Raw genomic sequence first — 14,354 nt, forward strand, 5'->3', positions numbered from 1 at the left:
AAGAAGGGTGAGACAAGGGTAAGGGGGGTGAGACAGCTGTCAGGAGGGTGAGACAGAGGTCGGGAGGGTTGAAAGTTGTTAGTTTAGCCCCACTGGCTACATTTTCCTCCCATGGGCCTATTTTACATACTTTTCTCTCAGACCCAACAAATAAACAAGGAGCACAATTAGCAATTAGTGCCTGTGTGTGTTTGTGTGTGTGTGTTTGTGCGCGCGCACAAGCATACTGTACATGCATTAAGAGCGTGGGAGCAAACGAAATTGATTTTCTGTCAAAAAAATTGAGTTATGTGGACACACACACACATATATGGCCATGCGTGTCCTCGCACACACATATACATATATATATACACACACATACTAAACATAATTTCTCATAACACTCTAATATGGTTCATTTTCAGCTATCAAAACACACATGAAAAGAGTGTTAAGGCTGTCAACAAGCGAGCATGGGATGTGGAACCGTCGTTTTCATTCTCAATATGTCAAGGTTAGGGTGTATTCCAGCAGAGAGCGAGGGAGAGGGGGAGAGAGGGAGAGAAGGAGAGAAAGACAGAGACAGAGGGTTAGAGGGGGAAGGAGTGTCGTTCTCCATCCTCTGCTCTCCAGAGAATCCCATCATGAAACGCCAAAGCACAAAGAGCTCAGGGCCTTCGACTGAAACCGAAGGACCTTTAATCCAAAAGCAGGAGCATCGCTGGGGCAACAGCGCCACCCAGTACGCCACTATACGTACTACACCTACTCTTAGCCTTTCTCTAAATCCTGACCTGCCTGTCTCCAAAAAAACCAAAAAGAAAAAACAAAAGCGACATTTTTGCCATCCCACATTAATTCAATGATCAAAATAAGCGACGGTGAAACAATTCAAAATCAAATCCGCGCCCTGCGTTTGAGCAGCCCCCCCCACGCACACCCCACCCCACGGCTTCCAAAACATGAGAGAGGTAATCAAAGCCACAGTCTTCTTTCTGTGTGGGAATCTAACCCTTAATGGGCTTCACCAACCTCACAGCCAAGCACACACACACACACACACAAAATCAAACTAATTACAATTTGTCCTTTCTCTTTTGTCCTTTTCACAGTGCTCCCTTTTAATTCCCACCAAGAACACACTAAAAAGGGTTGGGGGGTGTATGTGAGGAGTATAGCGGGGGGTGTACTGAGGGATTTTCCAAAGTGGCACAGTAAAATAACACACTGGAGTGTATATCGGCTTCCACTCTCCCTCATTTAAATAAGCGCCAACACTGATTTTCTAACAAAAATATGGTACTAGTATAATAACAATGAAATAAGACCCTGTGAAAACTCGCAGCCTGCAGCAAGTATTTAAAATATCATTTAAAAAGGGCTGATCTGTAATTCAGAGCGGATATGGTATCAGACGGCGTGCTTGTCATACCCGACTATAATCTCCACTACGATGAGAAACACACTGTCTGCTGGCAGAACTGAAGAGAGGGAGGAAGAATAGGGAGGGGGGGTGGGGGGAAGCAGGATTTGACTACTTATTTTTCCTTCTCCTCTAGGTGCCGTATGTTTGTCTGATATCAGCGGCGAAATCTCAGGACCCATTTTAAGACAAATCACAGATTGAGGAGAGAAGTTGGAGTCTAAGAAATAAGAAGGCAGAAGAACCGGGTATACAAACTTTCAAGAGAACATGAAATGTTAGCTGATTCATCAATTCATGGAAATTTTATTAACAACTGATAATTGATTATATGTTCAAAAAGTTTGTCCAACCAAAGAGGCTAGGAAGGTCACTCGGAGTACGCGGAACACCCCCCATGGTCTCGTAATGTTGTCAAAAGTACAAAGTAAAAAATATTTGTGTGTAATCTTTAGGTACTATGGCTCGTGCTACATCCTTCCACCAAGTTCCATGGAAATCAGGCCGGCAGTTTGTTTTTAATCCTGCTGAACAACAAACTAAACATAAGCTCCTTGGCACATGGTAACAATCTGACCACAAGGTCCATCCCAACACACAACATTAAGGGAACATTAAGGGAAGTTTATGGTTCTCTAAAGGTTAGTTTGAACCAAACCAAAAGCTAACGTTTTGGGAACGTTCCCTCTGTGTTATAACGTTCCCTAAGGCAAGGCAAGGCAGCTTTATTTGTATAGCACATTTCAGCAACAGGGCAATTCAAAGTGCTTTACACAAAATCTAAACGTTAAGGGAACCAACCAACTGTAACGGTTTCCTGTCGTTGCGCTGTATCTCCACACAACTTTCCCGTTTAGTTGTTTTTTGAAGTAGCATATAAAAGGTTTGCAGTCAATTGATTTAGATTCACTCAAAAATGTTTGCTCTTATAAAATCTTAGTAAAATAAACAGCATAGCAAGAGAATATCTGTATTGTAGATGAACACTTTATGGACTTTTCATCCATGTTGGCTTAAAAGTCAGAGTTGAAAGTTCATTGCTGACTTAGTAGCTGTTGTGGACAATTGTCTCCTCCCACAATGTAGTTATTGTATAAAGAAACAAGATAAATAATGACTCACTTGTTGTAGAACATCCAATATCAAATGGCAACACTGATGGATGGATGAACTGAGACAAGGTGTGACCGGTGGGTATGTTGGTGAGAAAGGAAACTGGGATCTCTTTGTGGTTGACCTCTGTTCTATTCTGATAAACAAATAGGAAAACACAACCTCCATGTTCATTCTACTGCCCGCTCGAGCTCCTCTCCCATATGGGGAATTGTACGAAAAGGGCTCTGTTCTGGAGCTTTTGGTCCTATCACTCAGTCTTCCTCAGCAGACAGAGTTACAGTCATGCAACTTGTCATCCGTGTTGGCACAAAGGTTAGATAAAAAATGTTGTTTGTGACCCGGGAAGCAACGGTTCACAACGAAATCTCACTGCAAAGTCCATTAAGTAACTGTTCTGGATTGTATCTCACGATCTAATAATTAATGAATAGAATGAAGGGAATAAATTGCTGGTTTTTAGTTGTCAAATATGAGGATTTACTGCTTTTGTTTATCTTTGTTTAACTTGTATCTTTGTTTATCAAAACAAGTCACTTCATAGCTTTTGGAAATTGGAATTGATTAATTAGAAGAAAATCATCAAGGGATTTATCAAAGTCACTGTGGACTCAAGAAACTTGGGTTTGGGATTGTTGCTTGAACAAAACAAGCAATTTAAAAACCTCGCTTTCTGCATTTTTCACAAAAGTTTGCCATTTTATAGTTTAAATTATTGTTCAAATAATCAGAAGAAAAAGATCATTAGATTAAACCAGGAAGAAAAGAATCATCAGTTGCAGCCGAAAATTGAATTATGACTGACTAAGACTATCCTGGCACACACACACACACACACACACACACACACACACAAACACACACACACATACACACACACACACACACGTAAACACACATTGGGTTTTGGTTAGACGTGTGGTCTGGACAGGAAAGGGCTGGGAACGCCACACTCAGCATGACACGGACCTCTGGCAGTTCACACTACACACACACACACACATACACACATGCATACACACACATGCAAACACACTGCTTGGCCATCCTTACCCACCTATCCTGTTGCATTGCGGGGTCAGAACCGGCCAAACCCACACACACACAGAATCATACACATCCTCATATTCAAACACATGCACACTCAGTTGGCGGAAACTGGCAATGACATGCTGTCCGGCAGCTCAGGCTTGGGGCTCTGAGGTTGGGCTGAGCCATCTATCATACAGCCAGAAACACAGTAACCCAAGACATGAGTGGCAGGGGATCACACACACACACACACACACACACACACACACACAGGGAAGAATACATGTGTAAGTAGTCTCACAAAAAAAACACCCGCTCAGATAAACCCAGCAACACGCTACATCCCGCTACGCTGGCTGTCTATGAGAAACCCTCAATAGGAACTGAATCCAATGAAACGTTTTGATCAGATTCCTCACACGTAAGCATGAATAGGTTTTACTGTTAGCATTGGTGTTATTCTGGAGAGTTTCAGTGTCCTGCGTTCTAAATGATTATCACTATATCGGCTCTTTCGAGATTCAAAATCTTGAATAAACCAAAGTATTTGGATGTCTCTCTTTAACATTTGCTATAAAACTCTCAAAGTACATTCCCAAGTTATATTTAGCAACACTTTAAATTAAACTGAAATTTTGTCAATCGACAGAATTTTAATCTGCAACTGTTTGATAATCCGTCAAGTAATCATATAAGCAGAAATGCAACAACAACAAAAATCCCTGGCTCCAGCTTCTCAAAGGTAAACACTTGGTGTTCCTTTCTGTCTTAATGATTTAATGATGGTAATCGGAATATCAATAAATGGGTTTTGGACTGCTGTTGTTTGGACAAAACAAGACATTAAAAGATGTCACATTTGACTCTAATAAATACAATATCTGCACCAGTGGTTTCATCCTTTTGAATTAACTTAGCAAGTTCAAGAAAAATGTTATTGTGTAATGCATTTTATGTGTGCAACTTGTTTGACATAAAGAGCGTTATCATTAATGGATCCAGCCGAGATGAATCCAGGAACACTCTTCACGCTTATTGTATCTGTTCCTGGAGAATCTCCTTTAATAGTTACCATGGCTAAACAGACCTAAAACACCACAAACCTCAACAGGAAATCTATAAAATTAGCAAACCTCTGTAGAAATTCCATTACATTACTAAGCAGCTGACTGACATGAGGTTTATCATATTACAGATAGGCCTACTGATCTGTACAGCTTAATATCAACCATCGGCAGCTTTGACCATTAAATATCACGGTCTTTATTGGCCTTCAAAACCCACTTCACAATCAAGCCTTTAGCCTGAGTAAGTGTCCCTCTTCATTTGTAAAACACCCCTGTGAATGATGCAAACCGCCACTTCCTGTCTAAATCTCTTCCTCTCTCTCTCTTTCCCAACAGGCCTCACCATGCATGTCCCTTTGTAACCCCAGCTGCTCAGATTGATGGGAGGATGGCTCTCATTTGGACCAGGAGAAAAGTGGGCAGTTTAAGGGCTGCTACTGTATTTTAAAACGGCACTGGTGTTAAAGAGACTGATGTGCCTGTGGGCGTCGGCGGCAACGGTGACCCTCCCCCCTGGCTGGGAGCAAAACTCCCATTGGAAGAATAAGAGAGAAGAAGGGGGAAGGAAGGCGGGAGGAGGGGGAGAGGACGGGAATGAATCTGCGTGGCGGCGGGAATCGATCGTTTCTCCCTCCTTCCCGCGCTATCTCATCTGCACCGGCTGAGAGAGGCAGAGCGGTTTAAACGATCCTGACCTTGTCCGACATAAATAGTCAGAAAAGTCCACAGAGCTGATAGCTTTGTGTAAGGCTGGGAGGGGAGATGGTGGGGGGGGGGGGTGAGGAGGAGAAAAGCGGGAGGGGAATGCATTGAGATAAGAAGGGGGTGGGGGGGTGAATGAGATAATGACCTGGCGTTACTACATCAGAGTCATAGTCGCTCACATGCACACGCACAAACGCTTCCGTGGGAAACAGCCTCGGCCTCGCTTCCTGTCTTCCCTCCTTCGTCGCTATCTCTCCCTCTTTTTCCTCTCAAATCAGAAAAAGAAGGGAGTTGAGAGCGAAGAGGAGGAGTGGAAAGTCTTTCCTTTCAGAGCTCTCATCTTTCTTTCTGTGATTAACTGAGAGAAGGATGGAGGAAGTCAATTGGCTCCCATGAACACCCATTCTGCACTCCTGAAGAAGACATGAGTGTTTTAAAGTGAGAAAGGAGCTCTTTTGTGTGGCGCCCCGTCTTCTTTTCTTTTGAGTGTAATGCCGCTGTACCTGACAGTGGCGCTGCCCCGGGTAAAGGCAGAAATCTCTGCCTCCATTGTCACCTGTTCCTCTAATCATTTTCCGCCCTTCATGCCACAATGGAGGAAGGCGATAACGATAACGAGGTGAAGCTAATACAGAGCAGCGCCGGGGCCCCTGAACACAATGTTCAGATGTCTTCACTCGTTCTGCACACTCACACACCTTTATACCTTTATACACTCCTTAATGCAGAAAAATCTTTTTTCTTCAGTCACTCATGCGCAGATGTTGGAGCCATTTCATTAGAGTGCCAAGTGTCAAACCACCCTCAAACAGTTACACTCTTTACACACAGTTTTGGCGTAAAACACAATAACAGAAGAATCACAGTGTGGCATTGTTGGAAGAAGTCTAGTAAGTGGCTTATAACTGGCTGCTGGTTTGAGTCCATCGGTAAGCAAAACATCCGAGAGCATGCTTTATCTCTACACTCAGCATTTGACATAACTTGTGTCTTATTTTCCATGTTCTGGCCATTATTCGTTTCAGTATTTAACTGAAAGAAATGATAACCAAAACTATGAAAACTAAATTCAAAGATGTAGTACAACAGCCCTTAAAGTAAGGCATTTAACCCTCAGCTATTTCAGTCCCCACAAGTATACAACTGGGGTTACACAGGTCTATGTGGCCCAATAAAATACAATTCTTTGTCTTTTTATAGGTAGGCATTTAGGCCAGACAAACTTGCATTCTGACTCTTAACATGGACTCGTCTTTATAGACTTAAAACTGCTCTGACGACAGGTAAAATTGTGTCTGATAAGCGTTTTGCCTGGACATCCTGGTTCCTATTTTTTCTTTTCGCCTGGCCCATGCACTGACTTTTCCACAAAATAAATAAAAAAAGACAGAAACAAAAGAAAGATCTGCTCTCAGCTTTCACAATTGTGGCCTTGGCTCTGTAAAATTCCCAAAATGACAAAGCCTTCTCCTCTGCCCCCGTTACCTCCCCGGTCCTTACCCGCATCCATGTTATGCTGGAACGCCGGGCCTCGCCAGCGAGGGGGAGATGAGAAGGCTGCTGCTCTCTGACTGGGTTTATCAGAGTCTGGCATCGCTGTAATTTCAGTGTTCAGATGCAATCGCTCCCCACTCCCCTCAGGAGTAAACAATAACAAGCACAAATACAATAGACAAACAAGGCCTGCAGGACATGTATGTACACACACATATCTATATATGCACACACAGATGCACAAAAGCACACACTTTGGACACACAAGCAATAATAAATGCAAACTACAAGCACCTTCTGAATTGTTTCATGTCTTTATTTTACTAAACTGTTGCCAGAAACAAATGTCTTATGTCTTGTGCGCTTTCACTTGAGAAATCAAAAGATCATCTATGCAAAAAGACGGTACTCAGATCAGATATTGAATGTAAATATAGGGGCTCAATTGACCAGAACTAAACCCTTTGTCATACAATGAACCAGCATGGTGTGTTGAGTTGCTATCACACACTGCTGGCCCCTTTGACTTTCTCTTAAATGCAGGTTGGCGCTTACCAGACCTCAGACCTCATATTTGTTATCAGACAGCGTAGCCTGGTGGACACTTAATGAACTGCACGTGACAGGGGCTTCACCCTTTTTATATACAGGGTACTCTATGGACTCTATTTTAATAATCTATGCGCACGGCGTGAAGCGCATGGTGTAGGTGTGTTTAGAGTGTGTCCAAATCCACTTTTGCTAGTTTGACCGTGGATAAAAGGGTCTGTGCGCCAGCCGCATGGTTCGATAAGGGGTGTATTAGTATCTTCATCAATCATAGGTGTGTCGTCTCCTATTCTCTTTAAAAGCCAGGCGCGGTTGTACCTTGGAGCATTGCTATTAAAATAGCGGATTTGCACCGTAATCATTTTTTTTGTAATCTTTTGCATGTGTGTTGGCTGCAGGCTCACCGTGTGTGTGTGTGTGTGTGTGTGTGTGTGTGTGTGTGTGTGTGTGTGTAACAAGCACAGTGTGCACTGTAAGAAGTGAAACATTGGATTAATGTAATAAAATTGAAGTAATCATTCACAATAAAGATTTTACATTGCCCTAATGTTCAGAAACCATTCAGTTCAAATACATTTTCTGTATTTCATGCAAACTCTTTCTTTTAACTTGGTGTGACTCAACTTTTGTACGAAAAAGAAATCATTAAAAGGTGATAGTATAGTATGTCAAAAGAATGTCATAGCGTAGTATGTTGAGGCACCGGGAAGTAATCGCACCATTGACCAAGAAAAACCTGGTCTACGGTCAATAGTGCAGCATTTCTATCACGCACAGAGAAGGATGGACCCACCATGCACAACTCAGGGAAATAAAAAGCAAATATTGATTCAGCAAAATTAATAAACCTATAGCAACAGTGTCCAAATCAGCAGACAATAAGGACAAAAAAACATTTTTTTTATATGATATACTATGACTTTTTTTGACATATTATACTCTGACTTTTTTTGACATACTATACTCTGACTTTTAATGATTTCTTTCGACATACTATGACGTTTTATGATTTTTTTGACATACTATACTATGACTTTTTTCGACATACTATATGTAGCCCACTAGAAAATTATGGAAACAAATATGAATATATTATTATTATTAACAAGTTAATCTATTATAAATGCGTATGGTTATTATGAACCAATTATAACATTGGTTCAGGAGTTGACCCCGCCTTGATTGATAGGTGACAGCGGAAGCTTCTCTGCCACGCAGACGGCCAGTCTGTTAGCGGGCGTACAGCCTTGAACCAATTAAAACATTGGTTCAGTAGTTGATCCCGCCTTGATTTGATAGGTGACGGCGGGTGCTTTTTTTTGGCACACAGACAGCCTGTTAGCCGCCAATATGAAGAAATAACAGAGACGTTAACATCTAAATATAATTGCATATGTCACCAAAACACTTGTAAAAGTACTTTGCGAACCATACCGCTGGCAAGGAGCCTTGAGGGATTTTCGTTATGTGGGATATTCGACGTGTTTGTCCGACGTGAAACTTGGTGAGTTAGATAGCCAATGCGATTGAAGGATCGAGTGCTATGATGCAGTTAGCTAACGCAGACACTACGCAGTATGTCATGTATTTTAGTGTGTTACCATATTAATGCATATTAATGTGCCTATCTCGGTTTTATATTAAAGATAGTCTACGTTCATTTACAGTATACATCTTGGTTATAAAGAACGTATTTTGCAGTGTGTATGTAAACTATATTCCTGTATTTTGAGCACATGGTTTCAACACGTGCATCTGGCTTCAGTTCTGTTTAACACTGTTGGTATGCATGACGTAAAGAGATCAAGACATGGAAATTGTATTGCAGACTTGTACAAGACATGAGTTCTGTTAGTGTAACATAAGTTTAATACACTGTACTTAGCCTATGTATAATATGTTAGCGTATAGTTCATTATGTTATTCTGACCTTGTTACACAGGTCAGGTTTTTTGGGTCCCTTGGAAAGATTCAAAGTTTGATGGCGAGCCCAGACATATATAAATATTCTCAACCTTTGACACGTGTGTTGTTACTGTTATTGTTTCAGTCCACTACCTCCTACTTACCTAAATCTTCTGAAACCTAGTCTAGAAAGATAACCTATATAGTAGACTGTTAATAAAGGCTACATATACTATGAATTTTTTTCAACACACAATGAGTATTTTATGATTTTTTTCGACATACTATAATATGACTTTTTTGACATACTATACTATGACATTTTTATAATTTGTATCAACATACAACACTATGGCTTTTTTCAACATACTACACTATGACGTTTTGTTCTACATACTATACTATGACGTTTTTTGACACATTATACTCTGACTTTTTTTGACTTGTTTAAACATTCCACACTATGACTTTTTTTTAGACATACCATAGTATGACTTTTTATGATTTTCTTTCAACATGCTATGCTATAACTTTTTCGACATTCTATATGTATGACTTTTTATGATTTTTTTAGACATACTATACTATGACTTTTTACAACATACTATAGTATGACTTTTTATGATTTTTTAGACATACTATACTATGACTTTTTACAACATACTATAGTATGACTTTTTAGAATTGGTATCAACATCCTACACTATGACTTTTTTTGACACACTATACTATGACTTTTATGACTTTTTTCGACATACTATACTATGACGTTTTATTTTGACATTATTTACTCTGACTTTTTTATAATTTGTAAAATACAACACTATGGCTTTTTTCAACATACTATGCTGTGTCCTCTGATTTTTTTCAACATACTACACTATGACTTTTTCGACATAATATACTATAACATTTTAAGATTTTTTTCGACTTACTATACTATGACGTTTTTTTTCCGACATACTATAGTATGTTTTTTTTAATAATTTGTATCAACATACATCACTATGGCTTTTTTCAACATACTACACCATGACTTTTTTGACATACTATACTTTGACTTTTTTATAATTGGTATCAACATCCTACACTGTGACTTTTTTCGACATACTATACAATGACTTTTTCAGATTTTTTTTGACATGCTATACTATGACTTATAATTTTTTCGACATACTATACTATGACGTTTCTTTCGACATACTATAGTATGACTTTTTTATGATTTTTTTCGACACACTATACTATGACTTTTTATGATTTTTTTCAACATACTACACCATGACTTTTATGACATACTATACTTTGACATTTTAAAATTTGTATCAACATACTGTACTTAGACTTTTTTTGACATACTATACTATGACTTTTTTATAATATGTTTCAACATACTATACTATGACTATTTAATGATTTCTTTTGACATACTATACTAAGACTTTTTCTGATTTTTTTTCGACATTCTATGCTATGACTTTTTATAATTTTTATCAACAGACTACACTATGACTTTTTTTGAAACATTATACTATGACTTTTTATAATTTTTTTGACATGCTATACTATGACTTTTTATGATTTTCTTTCGACACACTATACTATGACTTTTTATGATTTATTCAACATAATAAACTGACTTTTTTCATCATACTATACTATGACTTTTTATGATTTTTTTCAATATACTATACTATGACTCTTTTTGACATACTATACAATGACTTTTTATGATTTTTTTTGACATGCTATACTATGACTTTTTATGATTTTTTTTTCCGACACACTATATCAACTTTTTATGATTGTTTTCGACATACTATACTATGACTTATGACTTTTTTCAACATACTATACTATGACTTTTTATGACTTTTTTCGACATACTATACTATGACTTTTTATAATATGTTTCAACATACTATACTATGACTTATTTCGGCATACTATACTATGACTTTTTTATAATATGTTTCAACATACTATACTATGCCTATTTAATGACTTCTTTTGACATACTATACTAAGACTTTTTCTGATTTTTTTCGACATTCTATGCTATGACTTTTTATAATTTGTATCAACAGACTACACTATGACTTTTTTTGACACATTATACTATGACTTTTTATGATTTTTTTTGACATGCTATACTATGACTTTTTATGATTTATTCAACATAATAAACTGACTTTTTTCATCATACTATACTATGACTTTTATCAACATACTATACTATGACTTTTTATGTTTTTTTTCAACATACTATACTATGGCTTTTTAGGACATACTTTAGTATGACTTTTTTAAAAATTTGTATCAACATACAACACTATGGCTTTTTTCAACATACTATACTATGACTATTTAATGATTTTTTTCGACATACTATACTAAGACTTTTTCAGATTTTTTTGGACATACTATACTATGACTTTTTTGGACATACTATACTAAGACCTTTTATGATTTTTTTGACATGCTATACTATGACTTTTTATAATTTTTTTCAACATACTATACTATGACTTTTTATGACATACTATACTAAGACCTTTTATGATTTTTTTTGACATGCTATACTATGACTTTTTATGATTTTTTCAACATACTATACTATGACTTTTTATGATTTTATTTTTGACATACTATACTATGACTTTTTTATAATTTGTATCAACATACTATACTATGACTTTTTTGACATACTAAACTATGACTTTTTTATAATTTGTATCAACAAACTACACTATGACTTTTTTTGACACATTATACAATGACTTTTTATGATTTTTTTTTGACATGCTATACTATGACTTTTTATGATTTTTTTTCCGACACACTATACTATGACTTTTTATGATTGTTTTCGACATACTATACTATGACTTATTATGACTTTTTTCAACATACTATACTATGACTTTTTATAATATGTTTCAACATACTATACTATGACTTTTTATGACTTTTTTCGGGATACTATACTATGACTTTTTATAATATGTTTCAACATACTATACTATGACTATTTAATGATTTCTTTCGACATACTATACTATGACTATTTAATGATTTCTTTCGACATACTATACTAAGACTTTTTCTGATTTTTTTTTTTCAACATACTATACTATGACTTTTTTCGACATACTATACTATGACTTTTTATAGTTTGTATCAACATACTACACTATGACTTTTTTTGACATACTATACTTTGACATTTTAAAATTTGTATCAACATACTGTACTAAGACTTTTTTTGACATACTATACTATGACTTTTTATGACTTTTTTTGACATACTATACTATGACTTTTTATAATTTGTGTCAACGTACTACACTATGACTTTTTTTGACACATTATACTATGACTCTTTATGATTTGTTCCGACATGCTATACTATGACTTTTTATGATTTTTTTGACATAATAAACTATGACTTTTTTTCAACACACTATACTATGATTTTTTATGATTTTTTCGACATACTAAACTGACTATTTATGATTTTTTTTCAACATACTATACTATGACTTTTTTGACATACTATAGTAGGACTTTTTTATAATTGGTATCAACATCCTACACTATGACTTTTATCGACATACTATACTTTGACTTTTTATGATTTTCTTTCGACACACTATACTATGACTTTTTATGACTTTTTTCAACATACTATACTATGACTTTTTATGATTTTTTTCAACATACTATACTATGACTTTTTTTCGACACACTATACTATGACTTTTTATGATTTTTTTCAACATACTATACTATGACTTTTTTGACATACTATACTATGACTTTTTTATAATTTGTATCAACATACTACACTATGACTTTTTTTGACACATTATACTATGACTTTTTATGATTTTTTTCCGACACACTATACTATGACTTTTTATGATTTTTTTCGACATACTATACTATGACTTTTAACGACATACTATAGTAAGACTTTTTTTATAATTCGTATCAACATCCTACACTATGACTTTTATCGACATACCATAATATGACTTTTTATGACTTTTTAAAACACACTATACTATGACTTTTTTCAACATACTATACTATGAGTTTTTACGACATACTATATTAGGACTTTTTATAATTGGTATCAACATCCTACATTAGGACTTTTATCGACATACTATACTATGACTTTTTATGACTTTTTTCAACACACTATACTATGACTTTTATCGACATACTATACTATGACTTTTTATGACTTTTATCGACACACTATACTACAACTTTCTATGACTTTTATCAACATACTTTACTATGGCTTTTTTTCGACACACTATACTATGACTTTTTATGACTTTTATCAACATACTATACTATGACTTTTTATGTTTTTTTTCAACATACTATACTATGACTTTTTAGAACATACTATAGTATGACTTTTTTATAATTTGTATCAACATACAACACCATGACTTTTTTGACATACTATACTTTGACATTTTAAAATTTGTATCAACATACTGTACTAAGACGTTTTTTGACATACTTTACTATGACTTTTTATGACTTTTTTCGACATGCTATACTACGACTTTTTTATAATATATTTCAATATACTATTCTATGACAATTTAATGATTTCTTTTGACATACTATACTAAGACTTTTTCAGATTTATTTCGACATTCTATGCTATGACTTTTTATGATTTTCTTTCGACACACTATACTATGACTTTTTATTGTTTTTTCGACACAATAAACTATGACTTTTTATAACATACTCTACTATGACTTTTTCGGATTTTTTTTCAACATACTATACAATGACTTTTTTTGACATACTATACTATGACTTTTTTATAATTTGTATCAACATACTACACTATGACTTTTTTTGACACATTATACTATGACTTTTTATGATTTCTTTCGACATGCTATGCTATGACTTTTTATGATTTTTTTCCGACACACTATACTATGACTTTTTATGATTTTTTTCAACATACTATACTATGACTTTTTATGATTTTTTTTCAACATACTATACTATGACTTTTTACGACATACTATAGTATGACTTTT

General features: G+C 35.9%; 1 long non-coding RNA gene across 1 annotated transcript in view; it reads right to left on the reverse strand.

Annotated features, from left to right (window-relative positions):
* Positions 1-8,078: 8,078 nt before the first annotated feature.
* Positions 8,079-14,354, reverse strand: part of LOC117938693 — a 20,776-nt gene continuing 14,500 nt past the window's right edge. The window contains exons 2-3 of the long non-coding RNA XR_004655470.1: positions 13,735-13,739; positions 8,079-8,129 (exon numbers count right to left, since the gene is read on the reverse strand). This is a non-coding gene — a long non-coding RNA (uncharacterized LOC117938693). The remainder of the gene's footprint in view (positions 8,130-13,734; positions 13,740-14,354) is intronic.

Source organism: Etheostoma cragini, chromosome 23 (genome assembly GCF_013103735.1).
Source record: "Etheostoma cragini isolate CJK2018 chromosome 23, CSU_Ecrag_1.0, whole genome shotgun sequence".
Lineage (NCBI taxonomy): Eukaryota > Metazoa > Chordata > Actinopteri > Perciformes > Percidae > Etheostoma > Etheostoma cragini.